The sequence below is a fragment of the Mobula birostris genome, chromosome 3 (assembly GCF_030028105.1).
Source record: "Mobula birostris isolate sMobBir1 chromosome 3, sMobBir1.hap1, whole genome shotgun sequence".
In the NCBI taxonomy this organism is placed as follows: domain Eukaryota; kingdom Metazoa; phylum Chordata; class Chondrichthyes; order Myliobatiformes; family Myliobatidae; genus Mobula; species Mobula birostris.
In genome coordinates this window covers 189,660,379-189,682,150 of record NC_092372.1, presented here as the reverse complement: position 1 = coordinate 189,682,150, position 21,772 = coordinate 189,660,379, and the positions used below count along the sequence as shown (strand labels likewise).

General features: G+C 40.2%; 1 protein-coding gene across 1 annotated transcript in view; it reads right to left on the bottom strand.

Annotated features, from left to right (window-relative positions):
• The window catches only part of apbb1ip (amyloid beta (A4) precursor protein-binding, family B, member 1 interacting protein), a 139,757-nt gene extending 118,867 nt beyond the window's left edge, over window positions 1–20,890 (bottom strand). Inside the window, exon 1 of the mRNA XM_072253863.1 lies at window positions 20,748–20,890. The gene's annotated coding sequence lies outside the window, so the exon portion shown is untranslated. The remainder of the gene's footprint in view (window positions 1–20,747) is intronic.
• Between the last annotated feature and the right edge of the window lie 882 nt (window positions 20,891–21,772).

The following is a 21,772-nucleotide window of genomic DNA, read 5'->3' as shown; positions in this document are numbered from 1 at the left end:
CTTATAAAGGCGTGACCAGAACTGAATGCAATACTCAGATGCAGCCCAATCAGAATTTTATAAAACCATAATATAACTTCCTGACTCTTGAACTCAATTCTTTAATTAATTGTAGTTTTATTCTACCAAGACCATTCTATCATAAAAAAATGCACAGTAACTAGTGTAGCATCTAGAAAGATGGTTGTGATTTCTGGAAGTTACTTATCCCAGCTCCAGGGCATCTTTTGAAGGAATTCCTCAGAGGTAGTTTCCCAGGCCCAATCATTTTTACAATAGACAATAGACAACAGGTGCAGGAGTAGGCCATTTGGCCCTTTGAGCCAACACTGCCATTCGCTGTGATCATGGCTGATCATCCACTATCAGTTTCCAGTTCCTGCCTTATCCCCATAACCTTTGATTCCGCTATCTTTAAGAGCTATATCTATCTCTTTCTTGAAAGCATCCGGAGACTTGGCCTCCACAGCCTTCTGGGGCAGAGCATTCCATATATCCACCACTCTCTGGGTGAACAAGTTTTTCCTCAACTCCGTTCTAAATGGTCTACCTCTTATTCTTAAACTGTGGCCTCTGGTTCTGGAGTCACCCATCAGCGGGAACATGCTTCCTGCCTCCAGTGTGTCCAATCCCTTAATAATCTTATATGTTTCAATAAGATCCCGTCTCAGCCTTCTAAATTCCAGAGTATACAAGCCCAGTCGCTCCAATCTTTTGACATATGACAGTCCCACCATCCCGGGAATTAACCTTGTGAACCTAAGCTGCACTCCCTCAATAGCAAGAATGTCCTTCCTCAAATTTGGAGACCAAAACTGCACACAGTACTCCAGGTGTGGTCTCACCAGGGCCCTGTACAGCTGCAGAAGGACCTCTTTGCTCTCATACTCAATTCCCCTTGTTATGAAGGCCAGCATGCCATTAGCTTTCTTCACTGCCTGCTGTCCTTGCATGTTTGCTTTCAGTGACTGATGTACAAGATTACCTAGATCTCGTTGTGCTTCCCCTTTTCCTAACTTGACTCCATTTAGATAATAATCTGTCTTCCTGTTCTTACCACCAAAGTTGATAATCTCACATTTATCTACATTAAACTGCATCTGCCCACTCACCCAGCCTGTCCAAGTCACCCTGCATTCTCATAACATCCTCCTCACATTTCACACTGCCACCCAGCTGTGTGCCATCGGCAAATTTGCTAATGTTACTTTTAATCCCTTCATCTAAATCATTAATGTATATGGTAAACAGCTGCGGTCCCAGCACTGAACCCTGCGGTACCCCACTGGTCACCGCGTGCCATTCCGAAAGGGACCAGTTAATTGCTACTCATTGCTTTCTGTCAGCCAGCCAATTTTCAATCCATGTCAATACTCTGCCCCCAATACCAAATTCCCTAATCTCCTATTCCTATCTCCTGTTTCATTAATGACTGCCCTCTATCATAAAGTCAAAAGTCAGGATATTCATTGATGACTGCGCAAAGTTTCTAATTTATTTGCAAAGAAATTATTTCATACTTCCATGTGGCATGTCCACTCTCTCCTGCAGTGAATTCCAGGCTCCACCATACTCCGAGTGAAAATGTCAAACTTCCTCTCAATCTCTTACCCCTCATCCTAAATCTACATCCTCAAGTTACATTCACCATTGATAAGTTTCTTACGGTCTTCCCTACCTACACCCTTTGTAATTTTATATACTACGATCATGTCCCCTCTTAACCTCCTCCGCTCCAGGGAAAAATGACCTACCTTCTCCAGAATCTGCTCATAACTAAAGGGAACATCTTGACGAATTGTCTCTGCATATTCTCCAGCACTATCACACCCTTTCTATAGTGTGAACTTAAAACAGAACAGTACAGCACTGGGACAGGCCCTTTGGCTCACAATGTTGTGCCAAACTAATTAAATTGATAATAGAAACATGGAAACATAGAAAACCTACAGCACAAAACAGGCCCTTCGGCCCACAATGCTGTGCTGAACATGTACTTACTTTAGAAATTACCTAGGGCTACCCATAGCCCTCTATTTTTCTAAGCTCCATGTACCAACTGCCATTTCTTAATTGCTTAATGAAATGTCCAACTCCTATTTCCTCTCCATTCATGTGCCTATCAGCCTCTTGAATGTCCCTACGGTATTTTCCTCCACTACCTCCCCAGGCAGTGCGTTCCAGACACCCAGTACTCTCTGTGTACAAAACACAGAGAGCGCACATCTCCTTTGAACTTATCCCCCTCTAATTAAATGAATGCCCTCTGGTATTAGGCAAGAGGCGACCAGGATTTCGTGCAGTATTCCAGCTAAGGTCTGCCTAGTGTCATATGAAATTAGAACATATCCTTCTGCCTTGACTGGTGAAGGCTACCATCCTATGTGCCTTCTTAACCATGTTATCTGCCTGTATTTCTATCTCAAGGACTGCTGTTCTTGCACTTCAAAGTCCCTCTGCTCCTCAGTACTGCCAAGGATACCACCATTCATAACCAATGGCCTAGCCTTGGTAGTACTCCCAAAATGCATTTACCTGAATTAAACTTCATCGCTATTTCTCACCCCATTTCACTAAGATATCAACATCTCCCTGTACCCTAGGACTATCCTCCACCCTGCTAACATATCCACAATCTTAGTGTCATCAGCGAACTAGCTAATTATATCTTCTACTGTATATTCACATCCAAATCGTTCACTGGTCACGGACATCCAATCACATCCCAGACCTGTCCTAGACATGATTGGCTGTAAACTTTTGAATCAGCTTCTGCTGTAAGACCTTGTAGAAAGCTTTACTAAACTCCAGGCAGGGGGTTGGTGGAAGATAAAGCGTGTCAACTTTCACCAGAAAATTACATTGTTCAGCTACATATATATCGCAGGTAAGCTAGAGTCTGTGTGTCATGTGATAAGTTGATTCTATAACTTACATATCAGGGCACATTGCAAATGTGATGGTTCATTCTACTCTTGTCTGGTTGAGTACAACCCCAAGCATTCTCAAGAAACTCTGCTTTGCTCAGGGTAAAACAATCACATGGTTGACATTTCATCCAGCACCAGGTGCACAATGACTACATGTGTGCTGTGTGCAAGAGCACAGCTCCTTTTTTTTTGATATCACTTCCCAAATCTGTTGTGTGTATTTCCTAGAAAGAGCTGGGCAGCAGGGTCACAGGGATGCCATGAACTCCAACGTGTGCACCATCTTAATTTCAAACTATATTTCTTCATGATCTATGGGGCAGAAACTAGAATAAAAGTGGCACATATGACCTATTAACTATATTCTTGCCTGGACACTTAAGATGCCATTTTTTTTCTCTCTTTCATCACTGAGTGGTATAATTGAACACTAAGGAGGTAGTTTCATCCCCACTTTCTCACTCATTCTCACATTCCTTCTCTTTTATCCCCTTCAACTCTTTGTTCTATTCTCATTTGACCGCTATTATTGAAATGATATCCACTGCTCTCTCCGACTTTATACTTTAAATCTTAACTTTAGGCCATGCAACATAATTATTTCTTCAAGTCTCCAGTTCACTTCCCAATTACTCTGTAGTCCTTTGTTCTACAACGTCTCAGCCATTGAAAATAACCTCTCCTGCCAACTCTGCCTAGAACCTTTTTGACCCTGAAAATCTTCTTCAAAATCCCCCTCACTCCATTCTGCTCTAATGGAGGAACACAAGCCATTCCATGCAGCCAAAACATCTGTCACAGGGCACCCCTGAAACCTTTGCAGTAAATTTCCTCACATCATCCGGGATAAATTCAACAGAGCAGCTGGCGCATTGGCTGAGTAGAAATGCTCATGCAATCTATAAGACTTACCAACAACCTCACTGACCTGTACTGCTGCCCAGCAGCCCTCAAAGTTTAGTCCACCATCATTTAAAGGTCTTTGTGATGGGATTGTCTAGCCAGGCACTTGCTGTTCCAATAAAGTGATTTACCCATTGTGCATGAACATTGAGTTCTCTAACTTCTGCTAATGCCCCACCTCCCCCTTGTACCCCATCCGTTATTTATATACACACATTCTTTCTCTCTCTCTCCTTTTTTCTCCCTCTGTCCCTCTGACTATACCCCTTGCCCATCCTCTGGGTCCCCTCCCCCCTTTTCCTTCTCCCTGGACCTCCTGTCCCATGATCCTCTCATATCCCTTTTGCCAATCACCTCTCTTGGCTCCATCCCTCCCCCTCCTGTCTTCTCCTATCATTTTGAATCTCCCCCTCCCCCTCCCACTTTTAAATCTCTTACTAGCGCTTCCTTCAGTTAGTCCTGACGAAGGATCTCGGCCTGAGACGTTGACTGTACCTCTTCCTAGAGATGCTGCCTGGCCTGCTGCGTTCACCAGCAACTTTGATGTGCGTTGCTTGAATTTCCAGCATCTGCAGAATTCCTCATGTTTGCAATTTCATCCTGCCTGCCTGTTCTGTCATTCAATACGATCCTGATTAATCCCAGCCTCAGTATCACTTTACTCTGCTGACTCCGTATCTCACCATTCCCTTAATACATTAACTTGACAAATCTTGTCTTGAATATAATCAACTGATTGAACCTTCAGAACGTCCTTTGGTTGTGAAATCCAAGTGTTTTGCTAGGTGAAAAAATTCTCTTTTGTGATGTTCTGAATGACCAGCCAATTAATTTTGAGGCTGTGACTCGACAGAGGAAGCAACAGCTCCTCAACCTCTTTGTCAGTTCCCTTAATAACTTTATATATTTCAATGTAATCACCTCATTCGTCACCAAAGCCTTTAACTACACTATTTAAAAATGCTTTTCATTTCAAAGGTGTGGGCAGCTCGTGGCTGCTTTGAGAAACCAATGTAGTGGTTTCCAGAGGTTTTTCGGTGACTGTCTTGAGTCTGAGAGGGTAACATTACAAGTAGAAATGCCCTACTCCTCCACCATGGAGATGATTTACAATCCAACACTGAGTGTTTTTATAGTTTTTATTTTACCAGATGATTGGAGGTTGGCAGATGTTATTACTTCGTTCAAGAAAGGGAGTAAGGGAAACCCTGGGAGTTATAGATCAGTGAATCTTACTTCACTGTTGGGCAAATTATTGGAGAAGTTTCTTAGAGACAAGAGTTACTAGCATTTGGAGCAGCATAGTCTGATTCGGGGTAGTCAGCATGGCTTTGTGAGGGGCAAGTTATGCCTGATTAAATTCTTTGAGGATGCGACAAAGCACATTGATGAAAGTAGAGCAGTCACTGTGGTGTATATGGATTTTAGTAAGCCATTTGAAAAAGTTCTACATGGTAGGTTTATTCAGAAACTCAGGAAATAGGATGAAGGGAAACTCGACTTCAGAACAGGCTTATCCACAGAAATCAGCGGGTGGTAGGGATGGAACATATTGTGCCTGGAGGTCGGTGGCCAGTGGTGTTCTGCAGGGATCTGTTCTGGAACCCCTGATCTGTGTGATTTTAATAAATTACTTGGGTGAGGAAGTGGAAGGGTGGGATAGTGAGTTTGCAGATGAAGATTGGTAGAGTCGTGGATAGGGTAGAAGTTTGTTGAAGGAACATGTACTGATCCTCGTAGAGGGATCAGAAGTGGAGAGAGTGAACAGCTAATGCTGCTGCGAAGTTAACAAATTTCACATCACATGCCAGTAAGAATAAACCTGATTCTGATTCTGAAATGTAGTTACATTGGACTTCAGCTAAAACTGGAGCTCTGCAGTATAACATCCTATTAATTTTCTAACAATCATAGCTTGGCATAGCACAGAAACTGGTCCTGCATCCCTATTGATCTGTACTAACCAGCTACAGTAATCCCACATTTCCTTTTCCATCCTCAATAACTCTTCCTACCACCTTATTCTTCTGTCACTCACCTACAGTTCAACTCACCAGTTAACCTATGAACAGACACTTCTTTTAGGACGTGGGAAGAAACCAGAGGACCCAGAAGAAATCCGCACGTACAAGCTTCACATAGATAGCAAGCAAGGTTGGGATCAAACCCAGACCTCTGGAACTGTAAGATAGTAGCACTAACCGATGCACCACACATCAGTAGAATTTCTTCACCCCATGTAACTCTTCAAAGCTGCTACAGTTGCAAAGTTTGTTTTGATTTTGGGATCAGATCTTTCATTTCCTCATGGAGACCCCTCAGCTAACCAACATCAACTGTCCGTCCACACTAAACTTATTGTTATCCTCCATTTGAGGTTTCCCTGACACTCTTGAGCAAACACATTCTGAAGCTGGAGATTGTTGAGTGAAAAATGGCCATTAGTCATTTTGTGAATATGCTGGTAAAATTTGGCAACAGAGTTCCCATTGGATGCATATATCAACTGTGGGATGACATGTGATTGGTACATTCATTAAGGAAGTCACTACAAAAGCTGTTACGCCAAAATTGCCCAACTGTTTAAGCTTTGAGGCTTAATTAATTAATTCCATTTTTGAATAAGAACTGGCAAAACCACATGTAACTCTTTACAAAACCCAGTGAAGTATACTGTAGATGTAAGCGTGCCCCAGTGAAAGTGGTTCTGCTCAAAGTTTCTTCCTCCTGTTATTTATCTTTTGAATGGAATGGGATGCAGCTTCTGACTGGTCTTTGTCATGAGCGACAGCAAATAAAAACTCTTGTGAAAGAAACAGTTCCTTTTTACAACCAGTTCATTTATTAGAATGATGCTGCGATGTGTGGGAACGATTCTATTCTGGGACTCTGTCACTGATGTTTCTTTCTCCATGAGTCACACAGGCTCCCTGTGGCTCCCTACCTCGTCCATGAGCTTATGGAGTCACTGAAGTGGAAGCCACACCCTGCTGGGTGATAGAGTTCCTGTAGCATCTAAAGCAACTGTAATCTTTCTTAATAATTTCCAGCAACTGTGTGCAATAGTGGTCAGCACTCTATTAAGAGCTGTTGCCCAGAATTATTAATGTTTCAGCTTATCTGGTGCAAGGGCTCGGTAACAGGATTATTGGTTCAAATGCTTTGACAGAGAAGTCAGCTGCTACATGAATTAAAGATACAAAAGCTCTTATATGAGGAGTGCAGTAGAAAACCATACTCTGATGGTTCTGGTGGAAGAAACTTGAGTTCCTTACACCGTTGTTCTTAAAGAGTATTGAACTATTAACCTAGACTACTTATTATAGAAAATATTTTCCATAGTTGGTATTGTGCTTTTGAAACTGAAATTCAGTGCGATGGGGATTGGTCAAACTTTAAAAATGGGGAACAAAGAGTCAGTTACTGCTTAATAATGATCTTACACAAATTGTATAGGACATGGAGTATTTTGTCGAATTCTAAGGCGGGGAAAATTTAGTTAAATCCACTATGCACTCTAAAAATAATGGTTGAGAACGGTGTGTTTACTTGTTATACATGTGTTCATTTGAAAATGAATCAACTGGGTGTGGTGTGGTTTAGCCACATAATGGCAAGAAAAACATTTTTTGCAATCTTTGCTTATACACTGTGAGCTTCTGATACAGGATCCCCATTACTCTACCTGGGTGGGTCAACTTGACAGATGGACAAACTAGAACAACAACCAGCCTCTGAAGCAGAGCAGTGAAAAGACACTGCCTCTTACCAACTCTAAGATATGATTGATCGAAGTTATGAAAGGAATACTGATCCTCCAAAATTGCAGCTAATAAAAGGATTATTTAAAAAGCTATCAAGATGCATGGATTCCAGGAGACAGAATTGTTAGTGATATGAAGGAAGTACATACATATATAATTTACCCGGTTGTTCATCACATATTTCATATATTACCATATACACTTCCTCTTTGCCTGTCTCACTGAGCTACACAGTCAAAAGTTCCCCATGTTATTTCTTAGCATTTCATTATAAGGCAGCAGAGGATCACAGTTTTTTATTAATACATTGTTTAAGTGAGACAGGAATGTGCATAAAATCAAAATGAGTATACACAGGCTGAAGGTACAAAGTCTGCGAGCATGACGTAACCGGTAATTTCTAAAGGGAAACCAGTTATGTATTAAGTAGGAGGCCTATTCTGTCATGCACTAATATGAAGGGATCCACAATAGTTTGGAGCTCAGCCTCAGAGCATGCACATTATCTGTAAATAGAAAAGCAAAGCCTAGAAGCATCTTCTGGAGAGTGGGTTACTTATATACTTCAAAACACTGCAGTAAATCCCACATTGTTTTCATAAAATCTATCAAATCCACTAGCGAATTGGCAAATCAGTATCAGTGTCCTGTTCTGCATACGTAATACCTGAATCCAGACTTCCGTTCTAAGCTCCGCCATGACAAGAGATTGCAAGGAAACCTTCCGAAACTTTAAAGAAAGGAATCACTGAGGCGGGTGATTCCTTGCCAGAGCCTGGTCAAATTGGTAGAAAAACAACAGGGCAAGGAGAGGCCAAGAACAATCAGTGGAAGGAGTGTGGAATGATCCCAAGCGATCCACCATCCACCCTATCCAGCCCCACCTTCCCCTCCTTTTGCAGAGCCTGAGGATCTCACATAGGGCTCATCAGTTACTTTGAAACCTTCAGAACTGCAGTGAAAACAAGTCAACTCAACCCTAAGGACCATCTAAGAAGCAGGTCAGATATATGAAAAGTAAGGGAACAGAAAAGATACGAAAAAGGAGAAAGTAATGACTTTAAGCTCTTTTAATTAGATGGCAGAGGCAGGATGGACATAATAAACTCATTCTGTGCTGTAAACTCTTATAATGACATTACCTCATCTCTAATTCATGATACTTTTTAGCAAGCCTTCATGCTGCGAACATTGTTCAAAACTGCCTGATAAAAAAACCTAAATGAGGTAGGTTCTTATTTGTCATGTTGCTTAATCCTAGGTGGCCACACTTCTTGAGGAACACCACCTGTGCACTGCTCTCTTACCCCTCCAGCACTGAACAATGGATACTTACAATGCAGAAACCGTAAATGAAAACTCAATGAACTGCAAATGTTGGAAGTCTGAAATTAAAATCAGCAAATGCTGGAAACACTCAGCAGGTCAGATTTCCAGCATCTGGAGTTTCTTTAATTACCATTTCTAAATTTCACTTTTGCTTAATTATATCAAGCATTTTTCAATATTAGCCTGCAAAAGGGGTATCAATGATCATATGAGAGGGATCTGGTATCATCTCCTATGAATCTCCTCCCCATAGGTACGTCAGGGTTCTCTTTATTTTCCTTTCTCCTCACAATTATTCAATTATTTTTGTGACGAATGTTCAGTGTCTATTCAGCAATTAGATTATTTGCAATCAATGCAAAATTCATTTCAGACGTCAGCTGCTGATGTGATTTTCTATTCCTACTTATACTTCCTCAGGACTCATCTTTTATTTCTTTACTTGCCTTAATACTACAAACTCTTTGTCATAATCCCACTTGATAATTATTTCCCCAGATTTCCACCCTCTTTCGATCTTTCCTCTTGTCCCCTCATTCTGCGACTCTGATGGACTCAAACTCATAGAGTTGTACAGCACAGAAACAGGCTCTTTTGTCACTGCATCTATGCCATCAAACACTAATTTTTGGCTCACACCCCTATCAATTCCTACCTCCCTCCTCCCCCTGATTATCTTGCCAGCTATCAACTGTAGGAACAATTTACAGCTGCTAATTAACCTAATAACTTTTTTGTCTTGTTTGGTTCTGAAGAAAAAAAATCTGTTAGCCTGAAATGCTAAATTTATTTTTCTCCTTCAGATGTTACGTAATCCAGTAGGTATCTCCAGTATTTTCTAACTTTACAAATTATTTGTTGTTTCAATTTCCTGAAGTACTGTAAGGCACACACACTTTAAAACTTGATGGCCTTTATATGTTTGAACTGCCTGAATCCAATGAATATTTTTCATTCTAGACCCTTGAAAAGAGGTTAAATTTTAATATATAGTAATTTCAGAATTGAATTAGCAGCTGCTAGTAACACTTTTCATTACATAGAGAGAGAAACAGGACAAGAATTAAATTCAAAACAATATTTTTTCTTTTCTGCAGGTCCTTTCAAAATACAATCTTCAATTTCAGCTAATTTTCATCATGGCTTGGATCATACAAGAAAGGTTTAAACAAACTGCTTATTTCCAAAAGATGATGAGAAATCCCTCGGATAATTAATCTTCAGCTCCAGCCTTTATAAAAGTTACTGAAATATACAGGCGCTCTTGAATTTGTAGCTGCCCAGTGAATAGCTCGTAAACTCCACAGGAACGGGGGCAAGTGTGAGATTAGAGAAGGGATGAGGATGGGGGTGATGTGTGACAAGCCACAGGGGTTTAAGCCCCGTGAAGAATGCCTGTGGACGCTCATGAGCATATAAGTATATTGATATTTAACGTCCCTCTGAATTGGTTAAATAGTCCTACAATCAAATGAGAAATGCTGGGAGGAGAATTTCTTCGTCCTCTTCTTGCACATGCACATAGGTTTGTTAAGAAAGGGTATGGTGTGTTGGCCTTCAGTAGTTAAAAGATTGAGTTCAAGAGCCACAAGGTAGACCTGCAGCTCTATAAAACTCTGGTTAGACCACACACTGGGAATTAGCAGGAAGACAAAGCATTAGGAAGCTTTTAAAAGCCTACAGAGAGCAGCTAAAAGAATCGTTAAGAGGGAAAAGATGAAATATGAAAGCAAGCTAGCAAAGTTAAAGTGGATAGTAAAAGCTTTTTCAAGTACGTAAAAATATAAAAGAGAGATGAGAACTCATGGTACTACAGGAAAGTTACTGGCATGGTTAGAGGATTGGCTGATTGGTAGGAGGTAGTGAGTGGGAATAAAAGGGTCCTTTCTGTTTGGCTGCCAGGGACTAATGATGTTCCACAGGGGTCAGTATTGGTGTCGCTTCTTTTTATGCCGTACATCAATGAATTAGATGATGGAATAGAAGGCTTTTTGCCAAGTTTGCAGATGATATAAAGATTGGTGGAGGATCAGGTAGTGCTGTGGAAATAGGCAGGCTGCAGAAGGACTTAGACAGATTAGGAGAATGGGCAAGAAAGCGGCAAATGAAATACAATGTTGGAAAATGCATGGTCATGCACTTTGGTGGAAGAAAAAAAAATGTACAGTCTATGTTTTAAATAGAGAGAAAATCCCAAAATCTGAAGTGAAAAGGGACTTGGGTGTCCTTGTGCAGAACAACCTAAAGGTTAACTTGCAGGTGTAATTGGTGCAATGTTAGCATTCATTTCAAGAGGGATTGAATTCAAGAGCAGGGATGTGATGCTGAGGCTTTATAAGGCACTGGTGAGGCCTCACCTTGAGTATTGTGAACAGGTTTTGGCTCTTCATCTAAGAAAAGATGTGCTGGCATTGGAGAGGGTCCAGAGGAGGTTCACAAGGATGATTCCAGGAATGAAAAGGTTATCATACGAGGAACGTTTGATAGCTCTGGGTCTGTACTCACTGGAATTTAGAAGGATAAGGGGGGACCTCATTGAAACCTTTTGAATGTTGAAAGACCTGGACAGAATAGATGTGGAAAGGATGTTTCCTATAGTAGGGGAGTCTAGGACAAGAGGGTACAGCCTTAGGATAGAGGGACATCCATTTAGTCAGAGGGTGGTGAATTTATGAAATTTATTACCACAGGCAGCTGTGGAGGGCAGTTCATTGGGTATATTTAAGGCAGAGCTTGTTAGATTGTTGATTGGACACGGCATCAAAGGTTATGGGGAGAAGGCCAGGGAGTGGGGCTGAGGAGGGGAATAAAGAATCAACCATGATTGAATGGCAGAGTGGACTCAATGGGCCAAATGGCCTAATTCTGCTCCTATGTCTTATGGTCATGGGATATTATATTCAGTTCGGGTTGCCTCATTATAGGAAAAATGTGGAAGCTTAAGTAAGGGTGCAGAGGAGATTTACCAGGATGCAGCCTGAACTAAAGGACAACTCTTATGAAGATAGGTTGAGCGAGCTAGGATTTCTCCTATGGAGCAAAGGAGGACGATAGGTGACCTGAGAGAGGTGTACAAAATGTTCTATGCTCTTCTTTAGTCTACACTCAAACCCTTCAATCCCCTAGCTTTGAGAAATAAACTTGAAAGTTGATCTATAATATGGAACTGATCTGATCTGAAGGGTGTCAGCCTGAAAGGTCAGCTGTTTTCTCTTTCCCATAGATGCTGCTTGGCCTGCTGAGTTCCTCTGGCATTTTGTGTGTGTTGCTTGGATTTCCAGCATCTGCAGATTTTCTTATTAATAATATGGAACTCCTCACTTCCTTTTTATTTACAGGAATTTCAGTTCCTTAAAGTAAGAGATAAAAATGCAAGCGAATACTTCTGCTCTTTGGTCAAGGGCAGTTATTTGGGCACAAGTGAAGTATCTCAAGTGCTTCCTCAAGATTGCTTAACTCTGACTGAACTGAACTTCAAAATGCCTTATAAAAAGTATAAATCACTATGTAATCAATGCCCATCCTAGGCTGTCTATCAGTGCTCAGTAGATGGAAGAGCATAAAGCAGAATGTTCAGGAGCACCTAGTATTTGTAGATCTCAGAATCTCAATATGATAGCTGGGCCTTCATTGTAATTATTATTCTGACACAAGCAATTTCTGAATTCTCCTTTGGCAAGAGTTGATGAATATGTAATACAAGTACGAGGCATTCCCTCTCTTATTCCACATATTCAAAAACACAGAATTAGATACTTTACCATAATCATAAAAAGAAAAAAATATTGACCAAATATAACAGGATTAAAAATCTTTGCAGATGCAGTGCAGGGCTAGGTCATCCCTTGCACTATTTATTAATTTTTGTAACTTACAGATATTTTTGTGTCTTGGACTACACTGCTGTTGCAACCAACACATTTCACAGCATGTGTCAGTAATAATATACCTGGTTCTGAATACACATCACATTCCTGAGGCTAAATAAAATAGGTGATTAGCTCCATGTAACTGTGTTGGCAAAAACAAAGTAAGTTTTGAGGTTCAGGAATAGAAGGATGAGGATATGGCAGGCAATATTAATAGGATACCAAATAACTTGTGGTTGCAGAGAATGATAATTGGAAGAGAGACAAATGAACAAGGGGATAAATTTCTATGTATGTTTTGATGTTTCAATGTACATGTGACAAATAAAGCATATCTCTTTGAAGCTTCTTTAAATCTTCCTCTTGTAGCCAAATATATAATGAAGCTGATAAAGCTAGAAATCCCCAGCAATATATCCAACCGCGTTTCCAACATTTTTTCTTGACTTTCATTCACTATTCTTATAGAAATGTCAAAACTTAAACCAGCTTTGCATCACGAACAGATGTGTAGCTGCACATCTGAAACAGCTCTTGAGTATCTATTGTTGCCAATTTTACCAGCTGAGCATCTGCATGATATTCATCTATTATGTGGCCATAAGTTTGTTTATGTTAAAGGACCTGGTTCCTCTCTTAAGATAATATATGGTCATGTGGCAGTATTGCAAATGTTAAGTGAAGGCTTCGGGGGGCTGTAAATCATAAACACCAGGAAGTCTGCAGATGCTGGAAATCCAAAGCAACACACACAAAATGCTAAGCAGGTCGGACAGCATCTACAGAAATGTCCCAAAGAAAGGTCTCAGCCCGAAAAGTCGACTGTTTGTTCATATTGATAGATACTGTCTGACCTGCTGAGTTCCTCCAGCATTTTGTGTGTGCTGCTTGAGGCCTGTAAAATTGCCTGTGCTTTTTTACAGGCCTTAAATATAATGTTACTAATGTCCCTCAAGCTATTTCAAATAACCTCAAAGAATTTATAGAATTCAGTATCCCAGTTTTAAGATAGTGCAACGAAGACAGAAGAGATGGCAGAAGCTGGAATCAGGAGCAACATACAAAAAGCTGGAAGAATGGACAGTCGATTTGAAAAAAATTGCTATGGGCTTGACACATCAGATCTGTCGGGTTAGTAGCACCATTCCTCACAGTCGAGATCCAACAGAAAGGTCCTCATCTACACTCATCTGAATAGAAGGGATATTAGGGCATGTTTACAAGAAGTGATGGGAGAGAGAAGGCAAAGCTCTCTGGTAATAAGATGGGGGAGGACTTAGGGTCAGCGGCAGAAGAACCTGTGGAAGTTTCTGAAATACAGTGTGTATGGAAGTCAGCATCATAATCCTAAATACAATTTCAGCAGGAAGTTCTCAGAGAGGTATTCGTAAGGGCAGAAGCATAGTGACAGAGCCCACACAACATTTTGACTTTGAGAGCAGCACACATACTTGTGAACGATTTAAGACTTGTCCTCAACCTCCGAAAGCCGCAAGTTCATGCTAGTGCCTTTGTGTGTTAGTGTGAATACTTTATCCTGAAGTCAAAGCTTCAAGAGAGTTTGGAGAATGGTTTTAGTGCTGCCTTTTTTGCTGAATATATTTCTCATCTTTTTACTCATTAAGAATATAAGAACATAAGAAACAGAGGAATTGTGAGGTATTGAGTCCATGGTTAAGAAAAAAAAAGGAGGTGCATAGCAGGTATAGGCAGGCAGGAACAAATGAGGTACTTGAGGAGTATAAGAAACGTAAGAAAACACTTAAGAAAGAAATCAGGAGGGCTAAAAGAAGGCATGAAATTGGTCTAGCAGACAAGGTGAAGAAGAATCCTTAGAGCCTTTGCAGAAATATTAAGAGCAAAAGGATTGTAATGGACAAAATTGGTCCTCTGGAAGATTAGAATGGTAATTTATGCATGGAGCCAAACTAGATTGGGGAGATCTTAAATGGTTGATGGGACTAGGCAGTTTAAATGGTTTGGCGTGGACTAGATGGGCTGAAGGGCCCATTTCTGTGCTGAAGTTTTCTATGAGTCTATGACTAAGCAACTAGCCTGTACCAACCAACTGATTGTAGTGTTCAAGGACATCTACTACCTCTCACTGCTACAGGCAGAATTTCCCACGTTCTTCAAAAGGGCATCAATTATACCAGTGCCCAAGAAGACCAGGGCAAGCTGGCTCAGTGACTATCATTGGGAAACACTTACACCTAGTGTGATTACTTTGAGAAGTTGGCCATGGCTAACTCCTGCCTGAGTAAGGACCTGGAGCTTGTCCCACTGCAATTTGCCTACCACCTCAACAGGTCTACTGTGGATGCAATCTCACTGGCTCTCCACTCAGCTTTGGAGCACCTGGTTAACAGCAATATGTATATATCAAGCTGCTGCTTATCAATTACAATGCAGCATTCAACATCATCAACCCCTCAGTACTAATCAACAAGCTTCAAAACCTATGAGTCTGTAACTAGATCCTTAACATCTCCTCCACACTGACAATGAACACAAGCACACCTCAATGATGCGTACTTAGTTCATGCTTTATCCTCTCTATACTCATGACTGAGTGGCTAGGCAGAGCACAAATGGCATCTATAAATTCAGCGATGACCCCACTGCTGTCTGCAGACTCACATATGGCAATGAGGAGGCATACTGGAGTGAGCTAGATTGGCTGGTTGAGTGCTGTCACACCAGCCACCTTGCACTCAATGTCAGCCAGACCAAGGAATTGATTGTGGACCTCAAGAAGGGGAAGTTGGGAGAACACCCACCAGTCCTCATGGGGGGTTAGCAGTGGAAAGGGTGAGCAGCTTCAAGTTTCTGGGTGTCAACTTCTCAGAGGATCTAGCAACACACATCAAAGTTGCTGGTGAACGCAGCAGGCCAGGCAGCATCTCTAGGAAGAGGTACAGTCGACGTTTCGGGCCGAGACCCTTCGTCTAGTCCTACAAGGGGCACCTCTCTCTGGACTCATAAAGGTGCAAATAGGCCCTTCAGCTCACAACATCTATGCTGACCTTTCTGCCTGTCCCATTTTCCTGCATTAGGACCACATTTCTTCTATAATTTGCCTATTTAATCATCTGTCTAAATGCCTCTTAAGTGTAGTAACCATATCTAATTCCACCACCTCCTCTGGCAGTGTGCTCTCTATATCAGGCACTCAGTGTAAAATACCCCCGAGTCCCTGTAAAACTCCCACCTTTCATCTGAAATCCATGATGTTCTTCTGTACTTAAATGAATATAGCCTGCTCAATCTCTCTTTATACTTTAACCCATTCATCTCAGGAATTAAACACAGTGAACCTTCTCTGCAGTACATCCTTCCTTAATTAGGTAGATGAAAACTCTATGCAAAACACCGGCTATGGGCTCAATAGCACCTGTGAAGTTACATCAAAACTTCTTTTATTCTTGTACTCTGCACTTCTAGCAATAAAGACCAAACTTCCATCACCTTTTTAATTGCCATGCCATTCTTTTGTAGTTAGTGACAAATACTGCAGATCTTTTTGTCCCATAACACTTTGTAGTCTCACCCGACGTATTAAAATTAGTAACCAAAGTCAATAATCTGGATATTTTCCCCTATTACAATTCTTTCTTTTCAAATCTTTTTATTGCATTATAATGAGTTAAATGAACATATCAATAAAAACAATACCAAGAGAACAGGATTACAATACTAGCAATCATATATACAAACATAAGTTTCAAATATCATATCCAGATAGGTCCTCCCGATCTCTTGATAATTGAAACCGAAAAAAGAAGTTCAAAAGATTTGTTCAAAAAAAACCAAAAAAACCGCAACCTCCCCCCCCCCAAACTAAACAGAAAAAAAAACTGGGCTGCCATAATTTGTCATTTATAATTATTCTGTCCTTGGCTCCGTTCCTCCTTCCATAAACAATTAAATATTAGGAAAATGGATTCAAAAAGAAAATCAACTTAAGTCATATGTATGGAAATATTGAATTAAGGACTCTCAAGTTTCCTCGCATTTAATCGAGGAATTAACTGTGGTACTCCTGATTTTTTCTAGGTTTAAACAAGCTATAGTTTGAGAAAACCATTGAAGTGTAGTAGGGGGATCAGAATCTTTCCATTTAAATAAAATGGAGCTTCTGGCTATCAGCGTAACAAATGAATACTCCTTTCAGGGGTATCTGATAAAATAAAGAATGAATGGGAATGAGAACTTCAAATAAATGTATCCATAGAAGAATGGAAAAGATTCTTAAATTAGTTAGTCCTGACGAAGGGTCTTGGCCTGAAATGTCGACTGTACCTCTTCCTAGAGATGCTGCCTGGCCTGCTGCGTTCATCAGCAACTTTTATGTGTGTTGCTTAAATTAGTTAATACTTCTTCAATGTGTGCTAGACATACTGTAATACAATTTAAAGTGGTTCATAGAACATATATGTCAAAGGATAAACTAGCCCGTTTTTATTCCCATATAAACCCTATGTGTGACAGATGTAACTCTGACGTTGCTTCTTTAACCCATATGATTTGGTCCTGCCCTCTCTTGAAAATATACCGTAAAGACATTTTTGATATTGTTTCAGCAGTTTTACATATTGATTCACAACTTCATCCTATTACTGCAATTTTTGGATTAACAATGATTGATTCCCCTATTACAATTCACCTGTTAATTTCTGGGCCACTGACTCAACCTATTTACTGTCTATCACTTTGGAGGCGTGTTGTGTCCTCCTCACCATTGCTATGGAGTGTAAACATAAGGAGGTTCTGATGAAATTTTACAGAGTGCTGGAGAGACCGTAACTGGTGTATTATGCATGGTTTTCATTTCCCTATTTAAAGAAGGATGCACTGAAGAGATGGTTTACTCAGTTAATTTCTCACAATTGTAACCAATCTATTTTTTTATGTCATCATCAAGCTTGGCTGCTTCTGATTTGATGAACATGAAAACTTTTTGCATGATTTCTGGGGTTTCTTGTCACTTAATTTTGAGAAGGACTCATCAATGGGGCCTTGATGACAGGAATCCTAGTTTGGGTCAGCACACGCTCACTTGGCAGAAGACATGGGCTTCACACAGGAAGTCAACATATTAAAACCTGGCTGCTCTGTAGCTGAGTGGCCCTGATCGTGACTCTAGGCAACAGAAAAGCTTGATAAGAAGCTACTTTCCACTGCAGTTGACCCATTTAGATGTCAGAAGAATAATACACATTTCTGGTACCTATTTTAAAATAGACATGATTTTTCTTGAGAAAAGGGAAAAGAAAAATGCTACATTTTGTAAATCTGACCACTTCCCCAGACAGTGTAAGTGAACAATCGCATGAATAGCTATCTTTATGGAACTCAACTTTCTCTCAACTTAATCTGTGAGTTGCCATGGGATATTTTGCAATGTTAAAGGTATAATGTACGTCAAGTTTGTTGTCATCAAGCAGATGAAAGACTCAGCCCTTGCTTTTGCTACTTGGCATCAACATGACTCATTGTGCTTGGTAACCACAATCCAAGTGAGACTGGGAATCACCCTGGATTTTATGTCTAGCTCATGTTTGGAAGAGACAATGAACAAACTCACATCACCACCCTCTCCATTCCACACCTACTAAGTATGTGTTAATAGTTTTACTGAGACTGCAACATGAAATGGGGACACTCCTCTGTGAGCCAGAAGGGGAATTATGAGTCCTCACTTCCAAGCACTCATTTGCAAGCTGTCGAGTGGGTAATGCAAGCCAGTCTTTCACTATCAGCAATTACTCTGTTTCCCATTTCAGAACATTTAGGACAGGAAGTAGAGAAGTGGCAACAAATTCACCTGGACACGTGTAGACCCTGATACAAGGAGAGACAGAGTGCCTTTGGCCTCCCCTTAAAGACTGCTCTGGGTTAATGTTTTCACGATTAAGCCCTAATGAAAGAATTGCTCAGTATTAATACCATCTCATCAGTCCTCTTTGCCACTACAGCATTGCTGGGTTTTCTTCTGTGGGTTGATAAATGATGTGCCCACATATTAGAGTCATAGAGGCGTGAGGTCATAGAAAAGTACAGCACAGAAACAGGCCATTTGACCCATCTAGTCCGTGCTGAAACCACTTAACCTGGTCAGCCCCATCGACCTGCACTGGAACTGTAGCCCTACATACCCCTACCATCCATGTACCTATCCAAACTTCTCTTCAACATTGAAATCAAGCTCGCATGCATTGCTTGTGCTGTCAACTTGTTCCACATTCTCACAACCCTCTGAGTGAAGAGATTTCCCCTCATGCTCCCCTTAAACATTTAACCTTTCACCCTTAACCAATGACCTCCAGATCTAGTTCCACCCCTCAGTGGGAATAGGCTACTTGCATTTACCCTAGCTATACCTCTCATAATTTTGTATACCTCTATCAAATCTCCTCTCAATCTTCTACATTCCAAGTAATAAAGTCCTAACCTATTCAATCTTTCCATACAACTCAGGTCCTCCAGACCCGGCAACATTTTTGTAAATTTTCTCTGTACTCGTTCAATCTTACATCTTTCCTGCAGGTAGGTGACAAAACTACGCACAGTACTCCAAATTAGGTCTCACCAATGTCTTATGCAAATTTAACATATTCCATTTCCTGTACTCAATACATTGATTAATAAAGGCCAATGTGTCAAAAGCTTTCTTTACAACCCTATCTACCTGTGATGCCACTTTCAATGAATTATGGACCTGTATTCCCTGATCCCTTTATTCTACCGCTCTCCTCAGTGCCCTACCGTTCACTATGTAAGACCTACCTTGATTTGTCCTTCCGAAGTGCAACACCTCTCACTTCTCTGCATTAAATTCTATCTGCTATTCTTCAGCCCATTTTTTTGAGATGATCCTACTGGGTTTTCATTTCAAATTCTTATAAAATGCTATCCTAAAAATTGGATATATGTTCTTCGCAGCATTGAATTAGTCTTTTCTACTACCTTCAAAAGACAATTCCAAACCGAAAATTCAAAGGATAGGCTAGAGATTTGAAGGAAATGAATTAACAATTATAGCTTTATTTCAAAGCCTGGCTCAGCACAATTATAACTCTATGTCAAAGCACTCCTGGTGCATTCCAGGCTGAAGCTTGGGAACTGCTGCTAAGTTACTCCAATGCTCAAAGACCAGACCATGTATAGTGAGCCACTTATCTTCCATTGGTGTAGTAGCTTTACAAATGCAATTTATATATTGGTTCTATTCTAAAGGAGGAATTACTAGAGGATTTAGTGAGTGCACATTCACATTCACTGATTATGATCAGAAATTTTCCTCCTGTGCTAAAATATTTCAGTCTGTCCATTCACAGGAAGTTCTATTCTTGAAAGAAACATTATGGTTCTGTAGTATACCAATGTCTAATTTTCCTTTGTCCTAATCAATAATTACTCTTGCCTTTCCTTCACATATAATGTCATGCCAACATCCAAAACATTGTTTGTTGGTTTCTGATGTGGCCAGGATAATATTTTTAATATTTTTATTGTTTGGTCTGGATACTTGATATTATGAATTTCTATTTTGTCAACTCATTTTGGTTGGGAACTTCACCCAGTATTAAGGCTGTGAGAAAAGTCAACTCAACTGAAAGAAAGCCAACACTGGGTACTGGAGTTGGTATATACTATTATTGTAAGCTTCTTACAATATAGACCATAACAGGATTTACATTTTTCACGGTATGACTAGAGCATGGTCTACAACACTGAAGCAAATTTTTCTGAGGCACTATCGTCACTTTTTTTCCCAGCCGCAAATTTTCATTACTTCATTTATGGCTTTAAAAGTTTGACTAATCGCTCCGTACACAGTATCACCAAAGGAATCTGAGTTACTGTAGTTCATTCTCGCTCCATGTGCTACTACGTATGCTAATTTTATCTTTTAATACATATTTCTAAGTATATGGAACAAAACTCACCTTTATATATATTCTGAGCTTTAAACCAGTTTCAGATTTGTTCAGTGAACATGAATTTTGTAATATTCAACGTCCTCCAGCTTGATTCTGAGGGTTAACTGTTTTTGCTGGGACCGACTGTTTCCTGTGTTAACGGAAATTGGTTGCATGTTCGTTGAAAATAATTTAAAGAGGCAATTGACTCTTAAAGGCTTCTAAATGCCACCTACCGGATAGGGTGTATTGCTCATTCCATCTGGTCAAGTCAGCCTTGTTTCTCAGTTACATTTACTTTCTTCCATTTCTTTTTCATCAGCTTCTCTTCAAAAGACAACTTTGAATCAATCTGGTAAAACTTTGTTTCACTCCTCTATCGCAAGTATAATCTTTCCTAGATAAGAAGATGAGACCAGTACACAATATTCTAGGCACTGTCTCATCTGGGCACTATGTAATTCCAGTCTATACTCTGTATTCAATTACTCTTGCTATAAAGATCAAAACAGCATTTACCTTTCAAATTGCTTGTTATACACTACCGCATGTTAAGTTTCAGTTATACATGTCCCTTCAAACAATAATATTATATTCTCTTATTATTTATAAAATTTAAAAATATATTCTACCAAGGAAGATTACTTGACGTTTTCCTACTTTGTATTCCATTTTCCCTGACCATGCCTTAATCACTGAACTTAATCCCTTGAAGACTCATTAAAAATGGACAACTTGAACTAACATCAACAGACTTCAATATAGCAGTTATCATCATCCCAACCATTGACATAGAGCATGATGAAATCAAGTCGCATCCCTGATCTTTAAGGTTTCCTACTGGTTTACAACCTTTCAATCCAAAATAGATATGAAATAAAAGCTGGTGGTGTTGGAAATATTCAGCATATCAGATAGATGTGGAGAGAAAAGCAAATGTAATGCTTCATGTCGGTGACTGACAATCAGAACCTTCATCTGGTGAAGGGACATTGACCAGAAATGTTAACTCTTTGTAGCTCTATGGGTGCTGCTTAACCTGCTGACTGAAA